Below are 21,036 nucleotides of genomic sequence, written 5' to 3'. Positions count from 1 at the left end.
AAATCAAAGAAGAAATAAATAAATACCTGGAGATAAATCAAAATGGAAACACAATGATCCAAAATCTATGGGATGCAACAAAAGCAGTTATAAGTGGGAAGTTTATAGCAATACAAGCCTACCTCAGGAAATAAGAAAAATCTCAAATAAACAATCTAACCTTACACCTAAAGGAACTATGAAAAGAAAAAAGAAAACCCAAAGTTAGTAGAAGGAAGGACATCAAAAATCTCAGAGCAGAAATAAATAAAATAGAAACTAAAAAATCAGTAGAAAAACATCAATGAAACAAAGAGCTGGTTCTTTGAAAGAATAAACCAAGTTGATAAACCTTTAGCCAGACTCATTAAGAAAAAAAGAGAGTCCAAAAAATAAATTCAGAAATGAAAGAGAAGTTACAACCAACACACAGAAATACAAAGGATCCTAAGAGATGACTGTGAACAATCATGCACCAATAAACTGGAAAAACCTAGAAGAAATGAACAAATTCCTAGAAACATCCAATCTTCCAAGATTGAATAAGGAAGAAATAAATAATATAAACATACTGACTATGAGCAATAAAACGCAATCAGTAATTTTAAAAACTCCCAACAAACAAAAGTTCAGGGCCAGATGGATTCACAGGTGAATGCTACAAGTATTTAAAGAAGAGTTAAAACCAATCTTTCTCAAACTATTCCAAAAAACTGAAGAGGACGGAACTCTTCCAAACTCATTCTATGAGGCCAGCATCACTCTAATAACAAAGCCAGACAAAGACACCACACACAAAGACACACACACACACACACACACACACACAGACACACACACACACAGAGATACAGCCAATATGATAAACATCAATGTAAAAATTCTTAATAAAATGTTAGCAAATGGAATTCTACAATACAATAAAAGGATTATATACCATGATCAGGTAGGATTTGTCCCAGGAATGCAAGAATGTCTCAATATCTGCAAATCAATAACTGTGATATACCACATTAACAAATTAAAAAATAAAAACCGTAAGATTATATCAATAGATGCAGAAAAAGAATTTGACAAAATTTAACATCTATTTATGATAAAAACTCTCAACAAAGTGGGTATAGAGGCCATAATATGACAAACCCATAGCCAACATCATATTCAATGGTGTAAAGCTGAAACCATTTCCTCTAAGATCAGGTAGAAGACAAGGATGCCCACTCTTGCCACTTTTATTCAATATAGTATTTTAAGTCCTAGCCAAAGCAGTCAGATAAGAAATAGGAAGCCAAATTGGAAATGCAGAAGTAAAACTGTCACTGTTTGCAGAGGACATGATAATACATATAGAAAATCCTAAAGACACCACTAAAAATCTAACAGGACTAGTAAATGAACTCAGTAATGTTGCAGGATACAAAATTAATAAACAGAAATCTGTTGCACTTCTGTATGTTAATAATGACATATCAGAAACAGTAATTAAGAAAACGATCTCATTTACAATTGCATCAAAAAGAATTAAATACAAATAAGTCTAACAAAGGAGACAAAAGACTTGTACTCTGAAAACTATAAGACACTGATGAAAGAAACTGAAGACAACACAAACAAATAGAAAGATATAGCATACTCATGGATTGGAAGAATTAATATTGTCAAAATGACCATACTACCCAAGACAATACTCCAATTCATATGAAATCCCTATCAAAATACCAATGACATTTTTCACAGAACTAGAACAAATAATTATAAAATTTATATAGAACCATAAAAGACCCAAAATAGCCAAATCAATTCTGAGAAAAAAGAACAAAGCTGGAGGTATCACACTCCCTTATTTCAAACTATATTACAAAGCTACTGTAATCAAAACAGTATAGTACTGGCACCAAAAAAAAGAAGAAGAAAAAAAGACTCATAGATCAATGGAACAAAATAGAGAGCCCAGAAATAAGCCCACAGTTATGTGGTCAATTAACCTATGACAAAGGAGGCAATAGGGGAAGGGGAAAAGAGACCCTCTTCAATAAGTGGTGTTGGGACACCATTTCAAACTGGAAAGCTGCACGCAAAGGAATCAAACTGGAGTACTTTCTCACAACACATGCAAAAATAAACTCAACAGGGATTAAAGACATAAATGTAAAACCTGAAACCATGAAACTTATAGAGGAAAATATTGGCAGTATGCTACTTGACATTGGTCTTAGCAATATTTTTTGGATATGTCTCCTCAAGCAAGGGAAAAGCAAAAAAAACCAAATGGGACCACATCAAACTAAAAAACTTTGCACAGTGAAGAAAACCATCAACAAAATTAAAAGACAGCCTACTGAATGAAAGAAGATATTTGCAAAAAATATATCTGATAAGGGGTTAATATCCAAAGAACCCATATAACTCAATATCAAAACCCCCAAATAACCAGGTTGAAAAAATGAGCACAGGACCTGAATAGATAAATTTTTTAAAGAAGACATACAGATGGCCAACAGATACATGAAAAGATGCTCAACATCACTAATCATCTGAGAAATGCAAATCAACACCCAATAAGATACCACCTTACACATGTTAGAATGGAAAAGACATCAAAAAGACAACAAATAACAAGCACTGGTGAGAATGTGAAGTAAAGTGACCCTCATGCACTATTGGTGGGACAGGAAATTGGTGCAGACACTGTGCAAAACAGTATGGAGCTTCCACAGAAGATTAAAAATAGGACTACCATATGATTCACCAATTTCACTTCTGGTTATTTACCTGAAGAAAACAAAAACACTAATTTGAAAAGATATATGCACCCCAATGTTCATTGCAGTATAATTTACAATAGTCAAGATATGGAAGCAACCTAAATGCTCATTGTTAGATGAATGGATAAAGAAGATGTGCTGTGTTGTGTGTGTATGTATGTGTGTGTGTGTGTGTGTATATATATATATATATATATATATGGTATTATATGTAATTATAACAAATTATAAAAATATATAATATAATAATATATAGTATATATAAAAACAGCCATAAAAACATGAAATATTGCCATTTGCAACAACATGGATGTCTCTAGACAGCATTATGCTAAATGAAATAAATCAGAAAAAACACATACCATATAATCCACTTAGATGTATAATCTTACAAACAAAACAAACAAAACCAGACGCATAGATACAGAGAACAAATGGGTGACTGCCAGAGTGGAGGAGGGTGGAAGTTGAGCAAAATAGGTGAAAGGGATTAAGAGGTACAAATTTCTAGTTTGTAGAAAGCCAGGGGGTGTAATATATAGCATAAGGAATATAGTCAAATAATATTGTAACAATTTTGTATGGGGACAGATGGTAACTAGACTTATGATGATTTTGTAATTTTGTATGGAAGGAAGGAAGGACGGAAGGAAGGAAGGAAGGAAGAAAGGAAGGAAAGAAGGGAGGGAGGGAGGGAGGAAGAAAGTTCCTGCCTCACAGAAGCTTAATGTCTGCTCACACTTGATGCAGCTCATCACACAGAATCAGTGCTCTGGATTAGACAGTCACTTATAGCTAGAGACAGGAACTGCCATATGACTTTCAACACTAGATTTCTTATTAACCAGTAAAGAACACAGTATTCAGTCAGTGTCTAAAGTCACAGGGAAGCCAAAGACATAGTTATAATTTCATGGATCTGAAGCCTTTTGATGGAGGCATTTACCAAAACACTACCTCAAAGGCATATTTAATGATATCCAGCATGAAATCAAAACGCCATTTCAAAGGGGAACTAGTAATGATGGGAGCCTAGTGACATTTAAAGAACATGTAGACTGATAGCTAATAAGAAAGCAGTTTGGAGGAGATGATGAGGAATGGAGCCAGGAGACAGTTCTGAGTGGAAAAGCAGGTGCACATAGAGCTTTTCATCTGGCTCTTGGGAGGCTGGGCATGTTAAAAAGGGCAGCTGGTGGAATAAACGTTAGCTCAAGAGATCAGGCATCCACAAAAGCAGAGAGCAGTTCCAGATACTAACTCATAGTCTTCATAGAGTTAAGGACACTCTGGTTTCTTATTTCTGAAGAGTCCAAACCTATTAACCTGGAACAGATGGTGAGGAAATATTTCTAGTGTCAAATTATGATCTAAAGAAGAACAGGTCAGTCAAAAAGACCAGAAGGGGACAAGAGTGCCGTGGGTACCAGTCCTTAATAGGGTTTCCCCATGTATCTCTAAGGGTTAGGGTCAAATCTTTTTCCCAGAAATTGACATTTTGGGTTTATTTACTTGGTCCACAAAACTAGCTGAGGCTGCTGAGGTCATCATCCTCTCGTTCTGGTGACAGAAGCCTGCTACTCTTAGCTCTAAATAAAGGGAAGTGATATCTCCTTTGGTGCAGAGCATGGCCTAAGGCTTCATACCTCCTGTTGGTAGACTGGGAAAGTACAGAAGGTGCAGTGTCCTCACAGACTAAGAACTCTGTCTTTTCTGAGAGCTGAAAAACAAGTAGTGAATGTTGTCCAATCTCTTTCTTCATAAAAGTGAAGCTGAAGCATTAATATCCACACATAAAGTTCTGTGAGCGGTTGGTGCAGATTGCAGGAACAGAGCCCCTTGCCAGCAGTGGTGGAGTATGGAGCCAGGGAGAATTATTAGATTAGAAGCATAATTTAAGGGGAAGCCAGGTCAGAAAACAGGTTTATAATCTGATCATGTGGACAAATAGGTCTATAGAAGAAGAGAGGAAGCATGATAAAAAGTCAGATATTTCATAGATATGAGGGGGTTGAAGCAGACAGACCCGAAGGCATTCCCTACCCACGAATGATTATAGCTAAGGTAGCCCTTTATATAAAATTCAAAACCAGGGCCGTGGGTGATGAACGGGCCAGAATCAGATCCTTCCTTTCCATGACTAAGACAACTTTCACCTCTTGAGGTGAAAAGCTGACTTTTCCCAATTTTAATACTTTAAGATATTATTTACTTCTTAACTTTTTCAAACCTGGTATTACCTATATGAAAGTTATTTCTGGAAACTGAACACAGAGTCTACATAAGCCTAGAGATCATCTCAGATCCTACAAACTGAAGACAGTTTGTAGACAATCCCTTGAAGCAAAAAAAGTATAGTCAAGAAATATTTCAGGGCTGACTTTCACTATTTATAAAATTCCAATTCTCATAGCATTAAAATTGGGGGAAGAATGTTCTATTCCCACTACAGTATGAAAGTTACACCTCTTTAGTCAAGAGACGGCTATGTAGCATTCACATTCAGAACAAATTTGGTATCCCAGACACAGAACTGGAGTGGTTTCTAACTTAAAATTAGATGTTGAAGAAAATAAATCTGGATACTATAAAAAAATTATACCTGTATCAGGCTAAAAGGGATTTTTTAAACAATTGTCAGGCCAACACATCATATTGCCAAGCCCATAAACTGCTTCAAGAAACAGATGGAATTTATATCTGACTCTCAAACCTCATGGGGAGGGATTTTTGAGTCCAATTAACCCCTTGGCAACAGTGTTTAATCTGGAGGGATACGCTCAAAGCATCCAAAAATATTCTGTCTAGACTTATCCACAGCAGAATTTTCTGTGGCACCTTCTCTGGACAGGGCAACATGAATCTAAGGCAGTGGACAGGGGCTGATGATATCTTCTCAGAATGTAGGCTGTCTCTTCACATATTCTCAAGAATATCTCCATAACAAGTTTATAAGGCAGGTATTCCACCTCAGTTGGATCTGCTGTTCAGACTTGCTTGGATTTCTAATGTAAGTGCCAAGCCCCAAATTAAAAGAAAATACAAAAACATGTCAGTATGTGCTGAGCTACTACCCACAATTTCCAAAGATGGCAAAAGCTGGAGAATTAGGGTATTTCATATAAAATGTCATCAGTGCAATTTTTGTAGATATATTCAACCAATTTTAGAAGGAACTGAGAGTTTAAAAACGATCCACCCTCATCATTTTATTAGCATTTTGAATATTATCTCCTTCTTAAGTGGTTAAGCCATGTCAGTTACAAAGCAGTTCATTTATCAGGTTGATTCCTGAGGTTTTAGGTTGCAGGTTGCTGCAGTATTGTGGAAACGGAGATTCAGAATCTCCTTCCCTGCAGGCCTCGATTACAAGTGTCCAGGCTTCTGTGCCTGAAACCACGTGGATGTGAGTGATTCTGTGCAAAGGCAGAAAACAGGATGGACAGGCACCTCTCAAAGGTCCATGGCAAGACTCCAGCCCCTCACCCAAGACCTGATTTGTCTACAAACAGAAGCACTTCATACATCAATGACATTGGGAAGGGAAGAGAAGAGAAAAGGGGGACATCAAGTAAAGTAGAAGAGGGAGAAATGAAAGGGCAAATCGCAAATTAAAACGGGAGGAAAATGAAAGCAGTTGATTTAGCAATTCATTGATCTTAGACTAGAAAGGAGTCAAATGACAAGATTGAAAAAAGAAAAAGAAAGAAAACTTGATAGAAAAAGTCTACAAGGAAATAACATGGAAATCTTATTTATGCTGGGGATTATTTTTCAGTGCTTCCATCACCATTATTGAAGGATTCTTCATTAGTTCCTGGCAGTGACAGAGTTTTATGTTCATTTCTTTGATAAACCTCTCTTATCTCCTCCTTTGCCTAAGAAAGAATTTCCTCTAAGTATTGACAGTCGTGGCTAAACATGCTCATTATTATTGTTACTGTTAAAAGCAACAACTGTGACATTTATAAATGGCTGTACACTTTAGTAAGCACACTTCACAGGCATATCGTTTAAGTCATCATGGCAACCCTACAGCCTGGTCATCAATATACTTACCCCCATTTTATAGATGAGGAAACTGAGACTTAAAGAGGCTAAGGGACTGACCAAAGTCATTCACTCAGACCTACCCTGTACCAGTTTGGCACCCAGCACTTTGTCTTCTGTACTATGTTATGGCTCCGTAGGCAATGCAAATTTTTGATAGCAGGTGATACATGAAATAAGGGATACATGAAATAAGGGGTCTCAGCAACTTTACTGAATTAAAATATCTTCAGTACAAAGATACTTACATCTGTAGATAGTACAGGAGAAAACTTGTTACAAGATTAAGTAAATAAAATGAAAGAAAATAATTAAATATGGTCTTATTTCAACTTTGTTTTAAAAACTTGATGAAAGTGATCCAGAAGGATTTTCATATATGTGTGAATAGGAATAAATAAGAGTTGATGGCACAGCATAGCAATTAAGAGTTAGACCCTGGAATTAGACCGCCTGTATCTGAATCTTCGCTGTGCCACCTATCAGCCAAGTGACCTTAGGCAAGTAAATTAATCTATGCCTCAGTTTCCTCATCTCTATAATGAGGACTATGATAGTATTATATCTATCATTAAAATCATCATGAGAGGGCTTCCCTGGTGGCACAGTGGTTGAGAGTCCGCCTGCCGATGCAGGGGAGACGGGTTCGTGCCCTGGTCTGCGAGGATCCCACATGCCGCGGAGCAGCTGGGCCGGTAAGCCATGGCCGCTGAGCCTGCGCGTCCAGAGCCTGTGCTCCGCAACGCGAGAGGCCACAACAGTGAGAGGACCGCGTACCCCCAAAAAAACAAACAAAAAACAAAAACCAAAAATCATCATGAGAGTTAAAAGAATTAACATAAGTAAAGCACTTAGAACAGTACTTATTACCTAGTGACACCATGAAAGTGTTTGCTATTGAGATTATTTCTAAGCATTATGTATGATTTTAATTTTCTTCTTTAGATGCTTTTAAATTTCCAAATTTTTAATTGTGTTAATTTAATACCAAAAACTATTAAAATAATAAAAGGTAGCCAGCAACAGACAACTTTCCACAGCTTGCTTACCTGAAAGTTCTGTCCCTATTTAGATTCAGAGCTCCATTATAACACTCTCCATTTTTGAGCTCCTTGGAAAATTTGTCTTACTGACAGGTAGGTGCCTTTTTTGCTGAAGGAAAGCTATGTGAATTATAGCTATCCCAAAATCTCCCTGATGAAACTGGAGCAGATGTTTGAGAAAGTATTTGAGGTATCCAGGATTCCTTAAAGGGACAAGGTCCATCTTGAAATCATCAAGCAAAAGAAACAAACACCAATTTTCAGGTAACCTTGTGCAAATTAGATGTCAGGTAAATTAATCAAGTTTTCCTGACAGTTTCATTTATACAACCCTTAGCAACTTGCTTTGGGCTATTAGTCTCACTATAAATATGTACTGAAGCAAATGCAAAAGCATTTACCCCAAAAGTTAACAAAACTAGATTCACAAGAAACATGGCACACACTAGACAGCTGGGAACAAATACAGAAAATGGGACTTCTTCCAACCAGATGCTTCTCAAAATATGTGGCAAACGTTTTAAAGAGTCCTGTACGAATTTCAAGAACCATTCTTCTAGATTAAGAAATGCACGGAAGGAATACAGACAAAGAGCAGATGGTGTGCACAAGCTGTCCAAGATTTTTAAAGGAGAGATTTACAATTTGATAAAATAGTGGCAGCTTATGTACATTTTAGGCAGCACCCAGCTATATGTATTATATTTCTGTAGGCTGCCCCCTACCCCAGAGAAGCTCCATTACTCTCTCAAATAGGGTTATCTTTCTGACTGTACTGAGCTGGAAACACTGGATATAATCTTCTTCATTACAAATTGTAATTTAAGATACCCAAATCATCAACAACTAGAAATTGGATAATGATTATTTTGTAATTAGCAGTATGTATTGAGAACTTAAATTCTGTCCATTTGGCCTCTTTATGGAATTTTTTAACTGCTTTTACTACAGTTGAAAATACAACAGTATTCTTTGTGTTCATATGCTGAACTATGTTTTATGACTATTGACTACCCTTAGAGCACTCTGCTAACTACCATGAGGATACACAGAAGTTGGCACTAACTTTGAAGAAATGAAGCTGTACCAAAGCCAAATATCTGTGTTCCAGAAGCACTAACTTCTACCATCATTCCTGTAATGAAATATGTGAAGAAGTATCAGCATGTAAAGCATAGTCTTTGTGCATCTATCAGTAAACAAATGTTTCCTGAAGGACCCCCTAATGGGACAAGAATTTCAGAGTATAATTGGAATGAGTTTGCCATTAAATATAGTTTCAACTGGAATGGCATTTAAAAGTTTGAAGAAACAGTCTAGCTCTTGGGTGTTGTTTTGAATTTTCTGCCTGTCAATTCCTTTTTGCTTATTTTGAAAATATAATAAATATAATTAGAGTGAAAGAGGAAGGAAAAATTACTCTGATTATTTCTCTACTTTTTTAGCCATTCACAACCTATAGATAGATTAAAGGAACCTTAATGTATTACACATAGGCTACTATGCTCTAAATGAGCATTTTCTACTTGTTCTGCTGCATTGCTAAAAGTGGGAACATGCCAACACTGAGCAAATCTAATTATACAGATTCTCCAAATTTATCATGATTTCCATGCGATAGATTCTTGCAGATCCTCTGAGTCTCTTTTCACGCCCATAGCAGTTACAGGGCTGCAGCCAACCTATCTATCCAAGAGATATATTAAAATCTTCTCCACTTGATTAGGACTTTCCATTCCAAAGATTAATCTGCTTGACAAATTACAGTGTCTCTCCTGCCAAAATGATATTTTCCTAATACAAATGCAACCTTGTGACAGAGTATGTCTCATCTTCTCCCTTGCTTCAAACCCTACTACCTACCACCAGACAATGTTCCCTCCTGACTGACAGCAAAAATAAATCTCTATGTGAAGGAAGATGGGAAAATAAAACATTCACATGGGAGGGCACAGATTTTCCACTTCATATTCAACAACTTATACCAAGGTCTCTTCTGTATGTTAGGTTGTATGCTACAGGCCAACTACTTTGTGGAAAAATGGATTATTCTTCAATATTTCATAAGGAATTTTTCATCGAGCTGATAGTAATTTCTTCCTCAATAGTCTTTTGAACCCAGAGACTAGATGTGAGCTGAGTGATGCCACTTTGTTCTTGGAATGGCCCTACTAGCCATTCTAGCTATTATCCTATCTCTGTTTCCTTGACTGACTGCGTCAATTTCCTGCCTGCCCACCCTATTCCATCCCGTGCATTTGGTTTCTGCACTCCCTTTGCTTCCACTCTATGTAAAGCACTCTTTTGATATTATCAGCAGCCATTTTCTCACCAAAATATAACAGTCTCCTGTCTTTACCTTGAGCTCCTTGCTGCATTTAGAACTCTCCTGGTCTCTTCTCTTTCTCTGACTACTCTGTTTCTCTCTTCTTAGATAACTCTTACTCATCATTCCTGCCCCTTCTTGTGTCTCAAGGGTCCTTTGCCCATCATACTTTTCTCTTTTACTCTTTCAGTCAGTGAGTTTATAAATGCCATTGCTTCAACTATCTCCTGAGATGGTAATCCCCAAATCTCCATCTCCAGTTCTTATTTCCCAACAGCCCCTTCTCTATTTATAGATGGCCATGGGCATTTCCATTTGTATGACCTGCTATAACCTCAAATTCAACATTCAACCTATTAGAAACTGACATTCTCTTCTTTTCTTCAGATGAACTCTCCTTCCCCACCACTCCACATCTATCCTTGATTTCACCATTAATTCAGCTTGCCAAATCACAACACTTGGTATGTTTTTAACCACTTTATGTGGTATGATTGACATGTAAAAAGCTACATATATTTAAAATATACCACTTGATGAATTTGGGAATAAGTATATACCTGTGAAACCATCAGGATCATCAAGGTCATAGATATATCCATTACTTCCCAAAGAGTCCTCCCCCTCTTTATTATCTTTGTGACAAGAACACTTATCATAAGTTCATTTTTTAACATTTTCACTACTTATTGGTTCCAGAATATAAACGTCAGTGGAGCACAGACTTTATTTTGTTCACTGATCAACGTCCAGCTCTAGCAGAGTGCCTGGCACAGAGTAGGCTCCTAATAAAATCTTGCAGAATGAATGAATTGTGAGTATTCAAAGATATAATGTGTACAAAATGCTTAACAGTACTTTGCAGGAATAAGCTCTCAATAACTATTACCTATCATGTTATTATTATTTTCGTTATTATTACTATTATTCTTATTTTCAGTAGTAGCTGCAGCATTAAAAGAAGACTACAACCATTTTTGTTGTTGTTGTCTTGCATTTAGGCATTTTGTCATTGCTTTATTTTTCTCCTTCATTTTAGGAGAACAGGTACTTGGTTTGTCTTTATCTTTTTATCACTGGATCCCCAGCATCTACAACAATGCAAAGGAAAAGGCCTAATGAAGTCTTTCCTGGTTTTGCAGAGTGGGACACAAAAAGAAAGAGAGGCAGAAATCTGGAGTAAAAAGATCATTTCATCTTATTCAGATATTATTGGTTTTAATAGGTACTTTATTTGAGGTATGAAATTTTGAGTCTTTTGAAAACTCAATAAATGATAATTGAGCTGAGGAGAATATTAAAACATTTCCAATTTGAATCATCACAAAGGTGTATGGAAGGTGTTTTCAATAAATTTGAACTGATACAAAAACTGGTCTGGTACAAAAGTCAAAGAATTAAAAATGCTAAATAATTTTGTAATTGGCATTACAATGTCTCTGGAAAATTGTTACAATTTAATAAGTTTTCTTATTCAATATCACTGGAAAAACAAAACATAATAGCAAACAAACATAATTCAATTATTTTATTCCTGGTTTGTTTTACCATGTTAATATGAGCTTTCAGGGTTTTAGATTTGGGGTTTGTGTCTGTTTAGGTTCTTTTGATCCATTTTGTTATTTTATGTTGTTTCATTAATATAATTTCTCTTCCTGCTCATTTTGAGCATATTATCTACTAATCTTTTTTCCACATATTTAATTCCTCTTTTCCAGAACATCTGATTTTGGCAAGTTAAAGTGTATTCATGTGTTGAAATGCAATGTCAATACATCTCTGATTGTTAAGGAGAATCTTGCTTTAATTCTTCTGCTCCAATCAGTCTCCAAGTTACACCCCGAAAAAATGCAGAGTCTAGACTTACAGTTGGAAAGTACTAGTCCAAATTCCAGTTCTGGCCCTTGGTAGCTCTCTGAGGTTGGATCGACTTCTTATAGTATGTGTAAGCCTTAGGGTGATGATGAAGAAGGCCATTTTCAGAGCCCAGAATCCTGAGTAGCACTGCCTCAGAGTCATCACTCTAAAATGGGCATGATAACAATGCCCACCACATATGTTATAAGCATGAACTGAGTTCATAAATATAAAGTACTTAGAACACTGCCGGTCATACAGTAAGTACTGGTGTGAGAAATAAAAGGAATTAAGTGAGATGATGATGATGCTAACAATGGTGGTAGCTAACATTTGAGAACTCACTAAGTACCGGACCATCTTTTAGTATATGAATCATTCAATCATCACAACAACTTACAAGGTACGTACAGTTATTGTTCTTATTTTTAAAAGGAGAAAAACAAAATCCAGAGAGACGAAGTAAATTAATAATAAAATTTATTTTTAGAACAATGAGACATGGTGAAGATGAGCCCACTACATGAGTGGGTCTCAGTAAGTGTCTTACTGTACCTTGCTAAGCTCCAATACCTGCATGAAAACTGTTTTTATATTGCAGTCTTGTTTAACCTTCTCTTGCAAAGTTCTGTGCTGGAGGCATTTATTTCTGTGTCTTATCTGTTCCTTACAAATGTATCAATGGCTCAACAATTCCTTCAAATATTAGTCTGTATATGACTAACAGATTTAAGGGTTAAGATAAATTTCCACTTTTTTTTTGCACCTATGTCCTGAATGAAATATATAGAGCATAACAGTAAATAATTTGAGCAGTGTCTAGGTTTGAATCTGGCTGTGCCATTTTCCAGCTTTGTAACCTGGGGCAAGTTGCTGCAGTAACTTTCTCAGCCTCAATTAAGAAATCATTCAGAAAACAAAGGTGATAACAGAGCCACCTTCATAAACTTGTTATAAGTAGTAAATAATACACTGCATTCAAAGCCCTTAGCATAGAGAGACCTTCAAGATGGTGGAGGAGTAAGACATGAAGATCACCTTCCTCCCCACAAATACATCAGAAATACATCTACATGTGGAACAACTCCTACAGAACATCTACTGAACACTGGCAGAAGACCTCAGACTTCCCAAAAGGCAAGAAAGCCCCTAAGTACATGGGTAGGGCAAAAGAAAAAAGAAAAACATAGACAAAAGAATAGGGACAGGACCTGCACCTCGGGGAGGGAGCTGTGATGGAGGAGACGTTTCCACACACTAGAAGCCCCTTCACTAGTGGAGACTGCGGGTGGCAGGGGGGAAGCTTCGGAGCCACGGAGAAGAGCGCAGCAACAGGGGTGCAGAGGGCAAAGCGGAGAGATTCCCGCACAGAGGGTTGGTGCCGACCTGCACTCACCAGCCCGAGAGGCTTGTCTGCTCACCCGCCAGGGCGGGTGGGGGCTGGGAGCTGAGGTTCGGGCATCAGAGGTCAGACCCCAGAGAAAGGACTGGGGTTGTCTGTGTGAACACAGCCTGAAGGGGGCTAGTGCACCACAGCTAGTGGGGAGGAAGTCCAGGAAAAAGCCTGGAACTGCCTAAGAGGCAAGAGGCAATTGTTTCGGGGTGTGCGAGGAAAGGGCATTCAGAGCACTGCCTAAACGAGCTCCAGAGACGGGCATGAGCCACGGCTATCAGCACAGACACCAGAGACAGGCATGAAATGCTAAAGCTGCTGCTGCAGCCACCAAGAAACCTGTGTGCAAGCACAGGTCACTCTCCACACCTCCCCTCCAGGGAGCCTGTGCAGCCCACCACTGCCAGAGTCCGGTGATCCAGGGAAAACCTCCCCGGGAGAACACATGGCGTGCCTCAGGCTGTTGCAACATCACATTGGCCTCTGCCACTGCAGGCTCACCCCACATTCCATACCCCTCCTTCCCCCCAGCATGAGTGAGCCAGAGTCCCCTAATCACCTGCTAGTTTAACCCCCGACCTGTCTGAACAAAGAACAGACGACCTCAGGCAACCTACACGAAGAGGCAGGACCAAATCCAAAGCTGAATGCCAGGAGCTGAGCGAACAAAGAAGAGAAAGGGAAGTTTCTCCCAGCAGCCTCAGGAGCAGCGGATTAAATCTCCACAATCAACTGGATGTACCCCCCTGCATCTCTGGAATACCTAAATAGACAACGAATCATCCCAAAACTGAGGTAGTGGACTTCGGGAGCAAATGCAGACTTGGGGTTTGCTTTCTGCATTTAATTTGTTTCTGGTTTTATGTTTATCTTAGTTTAGTATTTAGAGTTTATTACCATTAGTAGATTCCTTATTGATGTGGCGGCTCTCTTCCTTTTTTTTAAATATATAGATATATATTTTTTTCCTTTTTCTCTTTTTGTGAGTGTGTATGTGTATGCTTCTTTCTGTGATTCTGTCTGTATAGCTTTACTTTTACCATTTGCCCTAGGGTTCTGTCTGTTTTTTGGTTTTCTGTTTTGGGGGGGCTTTTTAGTATAGTTTTTAGTGCTTGTTACCACTGATGGATTTATTGGTTTGGTTGCTCTCTTCTTGCTTGCTTTCTTTTGACTGTTTAATATTTTTATTTTTAATAATTTTTTATTTTAATAACATTATTTTATTTTATTATTTTTTCTTTCTTCTTTTTCTTTTCTCCCTTTTCTTCTGAGTCATGTGGCTGACAGGGTCTTGGTGCTCCAGCTGGGTGTCAGGTCTGTGCCTCTGAAGTGGGAGAGCCAAGTTCACAACAACTGGACAACCAGAGACCTCCCGGCTCCACATAATATCAAATTGCAAAAGCTCTCCCAGAGATCTCCATCTCAACGCTAAGACCCAGCTCCACTCAATGACCAGCAAGCTACAGTGCTGGACACTCAATACCAAACAACTAGCAAGACAGGAACACAACCCCACCCATTAGCACAGAGGCTGCCTAAAATCATAATAAGGTCACAAACACCCCAAAACACACCATCAGATGCAGTCCTGCCCACGAGAAAAACAAGAACCAGCCTCATCCACCAGAACACAGGCACCAGTCTCTTCCACCAGGAAGCCTACACAACTCACTGAATCAACCTTAGCCACTGGGGGCGGACACCAAAAACAAAGGGAACTACGAACCTGCAGCCCACAAAAAGGAGACTCCAAACACAGTAAGTTAAGCAAAATGAGAAGACAGAGAAACACACTGCACATGAAGGAGCAAGGTAAAAACCCACCAGACCAAACAAATGAAGAGAAAACAGTCAGTCTACCTGAAAAAGAATTCAGAGAAATGATAGTAAAGATGATCCAAAATCTTGGACATAGAATGGAGAAAATACAAGAAACGTTTAACAACAACCTAGAAGAATTAATAGCAAACAAACAATGATGAACAACACAATAAATGTAATTAAAAATTCTCTAGAAGGAATCAATAACAGAATAACTGAGGCAGAAGAATGGATAAGTGACCTGGAAGACAAAATAGTGGAAATAACTACCGCAGAACAGAATAAAGAAAAAGAATGAAAAGAATTGAGGACAGTCTCAGAGACCTCTTGGACAACAATAAACAAACCAAAATTTGAAGTATAGGGGTCCCAGAAAAAGAAGAGAAAAAGAAAGGGACTGAGAAAATATCTGAGAGATTATAGTTGAAAACTTCCCTAATATGGGAAAGTAAATAGTCACGTCCAGGAAGCGCAGAGAGTCCCATACAGGATAAACACAAGGAGAAACATGCCAAGACATATATTAATCAAACTATCAAAAATTAAATACAAAGAAAAAACATTAAAAGCAGCAAGAGAAAAACAGCAAATAACATACAAGGGAATCCCTATAAGGTTAACAGCTGATCCTTCAGCAGAAACTCTGCAAGCCAGAAGGGAATGACAGGACATATTTAAAGTAATGAAAGGGAAAAACCTACAACCAAAATTACCCAACAAGGATCTCATTCAGATTTGAGAGAGAAATTAAAACCTTTACAGACAAGCAAAAGCGAAGAGAATTCAGGACCACCAAAGCAGCTTTACAACAAATCCTAAAGGAATTTCTCTAGGCAGGAAACACAAGAGAAGGAAAAGACCTACAATAACAAATCCAAAACAATTAAGAAAATGGTAATAGGAACATACATATCAATAACTACCTTAAATGTAAGTGGATTAAATGCTCCAAACAAAAGACAAAGACTGGCTGAATGGATACAAAACCAAGACCCATATATATGCTGTCTACAAGAGATCCACTTCAGACCTAGGGACACATACACACTGAACGTGAGGGGACGGAAAAAGATATTCCAGGGGCTTCCCTGGTGGCGCAGTGGTTGAGAGTCCATCAGCCGATGCAGGGGACGCGGGTTCGTGCCCTGGTCCAGGAGGATCCCACATGCCGCAGAGCGGCTAGGCCCGTGAGCCATGGCTGCTGAGCCTGCGTGTCTGGAGCCTGTGCTCCGCAATGCGAGAGGCCACAGCAGTGAGAGGCCCGCGTACCGCAAAAAAAAAAAAAAAAAAAAGATATTCCATGCAAATGGAAATCAAAAGAAAGCTGGCATAGAAATTCTCATAACAGACAGAATAGACTTTAAAATAAAGACTATTACAAGAGACAAAGAAGGACACTACATAGTGATCGAGGGATCAATCCAAGAAGATGTAACAATTGTAAATATTTATGCACCTAACAAAGGAGCACCTCAATTCATAAGGCAAATGCTTATAGACATAAAAGGGGAAAAGGACAGTAACCACTAATAATAGGGGACTTTAACACCCCACTTTCACATATGGATAGATCATCCAAAATGAAAATATATAAGTAAACACAAGTTTTATATCTATTTATTTATTTATTTTTGCGGTACGCGGGCCTCTCACTGTTCTGGCCACTCCCACTGCGGAGCGCAGGCTCTGGACGTGCAGGCTCAGTGGCCATGGCTCATGGGCCCAACCGCTCCGCGGCATGTGGGATCTTCCCGGACCGGGGCACGAACCTGTGTCCCCTGCATTGGCAGGCAGACTCTCAACCACTGTGCCACCAGGGAAGCCCAGAAACACAAGTTTAAAATGATACATTAAACAAGATGGACTTAATTGATATTTATAGGACATTCTATCCAAAAACAGTAAAATACACTTTCTTCTCAAGTGCTCATGGAACATTCTCCAGGATAGATCCTATCTTGGGTCACAAATGGAGCCTTGGTTAAGTTAAGAAAATTGAAATCGTATCAAGTATCTTTTCCGACCACAACGCAGTGAGACTAGATATCAATTCCAGAAAAAAATCTGTAAAAATTACAAACACATGGAGGCTAAACAATACACTACTAAATAAGCAAAAAGTCACTGAAGAAATCAAAGAGGAAATCAAAAAATACCTAGAAACAAATGACAATGAAAACACAATGACCCAAAACTAATGAGATGCAGCAAAAGCATTTCTAAGAGGGAAGTTTATAGCAATACAATCCTACTTCAAGAAAGAAGAAACATCTCAAATAAACAACCTAACCTTACACCTAAAGCAATTAAAGAAGAACAAAAAAAACCCCAACGTTAGCAGCAGGAAAGAAATCATAAAGATCAGATCAGAAATAAATGAAGAAGAAATGAAGGAAAGAATAGCAAAGATCAATACACCTAAAAGCTTGTTCTTTGAGAACATAAATAAAACTGAAAAACCATTATCCAGACTCATCAAGAAAAAAAGGAAGAAGACTCAATAGAAATGAAAAAGGAGAAGTAACAACTGACACTGCAGCAATACAAAGGATCATGAGAGATTACTACAAGCAACTCTATGCCAATAAATGGACAACCTGGAAGAAATGGACAAATTCTTAGAAAAGCACAGACTTCCGAGACTAAACCAGTAGGAAACAGAAAATATAAACAGACCAATCACAAGCACTGAAATTGAGACTGTGATTAGAAATCTTCCAACAAACAAAAGTCCAGGACCAGATGGCTTCACAGGCGAATTCTATCAAACATTTAGAGAAGAGCTAACACGTATCCTTCTCAAACTCTTCCAAAATATAGCAGAGGGAGGACCACTCTCAAACTCATTCTGCGAAGCCACAATCACACTGATACCAAAAGCAGACAAAGATGACACAAAGAAAGAAAGCTATAGGTCAATATCACTGATGAACATAGATGCAAAAATCCTCAACAAAATACTAGCAAACGGAATACAACAGCACATTAAAATGATCATACACAATGATCAAGTGGGGTTTATCCCAGGAATGCAAGGATTCTTAAATATACGCAAAGCAATTCATGTGATAAACCAAATTAGAAAATTCAAGGATAAAAACCATATGATAATCTCACTAGAGGCAGAAAAAGCTTTTGACAAATTTCAACACCCATTTATGATAAAAACCCTCCAGAAAGCAGGCATAGAGGGAACTTACCTCAACATAATAAAGGCCATATATGACAAACACACAGCCAACATTGTTCTCAATGGTGAAACAATGAAACTGTTTCCACTAAGACCAGGAAAAAGACAAGGTTTTCCACTCTCACCACTATTATTGAACATAGTTTTGGAAGTTTTAGCCACAGCAATCAGAGGAGAAAAAGAAATAAAAGTAATCCAAATCAGAAAAGAAGAAGTAAAGCTGTCACTGTTTGCACATGACATGATACAATACATAGAGAATTGTAAAGACTCTACCAGAAAACTAGTAGAGCTAATCAATGAATGTGATAAAGTAGCAGGATACAAAATTAATGCACAGAAATCCCTTGCATTCCTATACACTAATGATGAAAAATCTGAACGAGAAATTAAGGAAACACTCCCATTTACCACTGTAACAAAAAGAATAAAGTACCTAGGAATAAACCTATCTAAGGAGACAAAAGACCTGTATGCAGAAAACTGTAAGAAACTGATGAAAAAATTAAAGATGATACAAATAGATGGAGAGATATACCATGTTCTTGGATTGGAAGAAACAATACTGTGAAAATGACTCTACTCCCCAAAGCAATCTACAGATTCAATGCAATCCTTATGAAACTACCAATGGCATTTTTCTCAGAACTAGAACAAAAAATTTCACAATTTGTAGGGAAACTCAAAAGACCACGAATAGCCAAAGCAATCGTGAGAAAGAAAAACGGAGCTGGAGAAATCCGGCTCCCGGACTTCAACTATACTACAGAGCTACAGTAATCAAGACAGCATGGTACTGGCACAGAAACAGAAATATAGACAAATGGAACAGGATAGAGAGCCCAGAGATAAACCCACACACATATGGTCACCTGATTTCTGATAAAGGAGGCAAGAATATACAATGAAGAAAAGACAGCCTCTTCAATAAGTGGTGCTGGGAAAACTGGACAGCTACATGTAAAAGAATGAGATTAGATCACTCCCTAACCCCATACACAAAACTAAACTCAAAATGCATTAAAGAATGAAATGTAAGGCCAGAGACTATAAAACTCTTAGAGGAAAGCACAGGCAGAACACTTTATGATATAAATCACAGCAAGATCCTTTTTGATCCACCTCCTAGAGAAATGGAAATAAAAACAAAAATTCCAAGGGTGGAAAGCTGTGGGGGAGTGGGGGTGGTGGTGTGAAGCGTTGGGCAATTGGGATTGACATGTATACACTGATGTGTATAAAATAGATGACTAATAAAAACCTGCTGTATAAAAAAATTAAATTCAAAAATTAAAAAAAAATGTATCACAAAAACAAAAATCCCAAATGGGACCTAATGAAACTTAAAAGCTTTTGCACAGCAAAGGAAACCATAAACAAGACGAAAAGACAACCCTTATAATGGGAGATAATATTTGCAAATGAAGCAACTGACAAAGGATTAATCTCCAAAATTTACAAGCAGCTCAGTACCAAAAACACAAACAACCCAATCCAAAAATGGGCAGAAGACCTAAATAGACATTTCTCCATAGAAGATACACAGATTGCCATCAAACACATGAAAGGATGCTCAACGTCACTAATCATTAGAGAAATGCAAATCAAAACTACAATGTGGTATCACTTCACACCAGTGAGAATGGCCATCATCAAATCTACAAACAATAAATGCTGGAGAGGGTGTGGAGAAAAAAGGGAACCCTCTTGTACTGTTGGTGGGAATGTAAATTGATACAGCCATTATGGAGAACAGTATGGAGGTTCCTTAAAAAACTAAAAATAGAACTACCATACGACCCAGCAATCCCACTACTGGGCATACATATATCCTGAGAAAACCATAATTCAAAAAGAGTCAAGCCAAAATGTTCATTGCAGCTCTATTTACAATAGCCAGGACATGGAAGCAACCTAAATGTCCATCAACAGATGAATGGATAAAGAAGATCTGGCACCACAGAGAGATCAGCTGGGTGCTTTGTGACAGCCTGGAGGGGTGGGATGGGGAGGGTGGGAGGGAGGGAGACGCAAGAGGGAGGAGATGTGGGAACATGTGTGTGTGTGTGTGTGTGTGTGTGTGTGTGTGTATGACTGATTCACTTTGTTATGGAGCAGAAGCTAACACACCATTGTGGGGCAATTGTACTCCAATAAAGATGTAAAAAAAAAAAAGAAGATCTGGCACATATATACAATGGAATATTACTCAGCCATAAAAAGAAACGAAACGCTTCCCTGGTGGTACAGTGGTTGAGAGTCCGCCTACCGTTGCAGGGGACACGGGTTTGTGCCCCGGCCCGGGAAGATCCCACATACCGCGGAGCGGCTGGGCCCGTAAGCCATGGCCACTGATCCTGTGCGTCTGGAGCCTGTGCTCAACAACGGGAGAGGCCACAACAGTGAGAGGCCCGCGTACCGCAAAAAAAAAAAGAAACAAAATTGAGTTATTTGTTATTTGTAGTGAGGTGGATGGACCTAGAGTCTGTCATACAGAGTGAAGTAAGTCAGAAAGAGAAAAACGAATACCATATACTAACACATATATATGGAATCTAAAACAAAACAAAAAATTGGTTCTGAAGAACTTAGGGGCAGGACAGGAATAAAGA

Source organism: Orcinus orca, chromosome 4, assembly GCF_937001465.1.
Source record: "Orcinus orca chromosome 4, mOrcOrc1.1, whole genome shotgun sequence".
Lineage (NCBI taxonomy): Eukaryota > Metazoa > Chordata > Mammalia > Artiodactyla > Delphinidae > Orcinus > Orcinus orca.
This window is presented reverse-complemented; position numbering follows the sequence as displayed.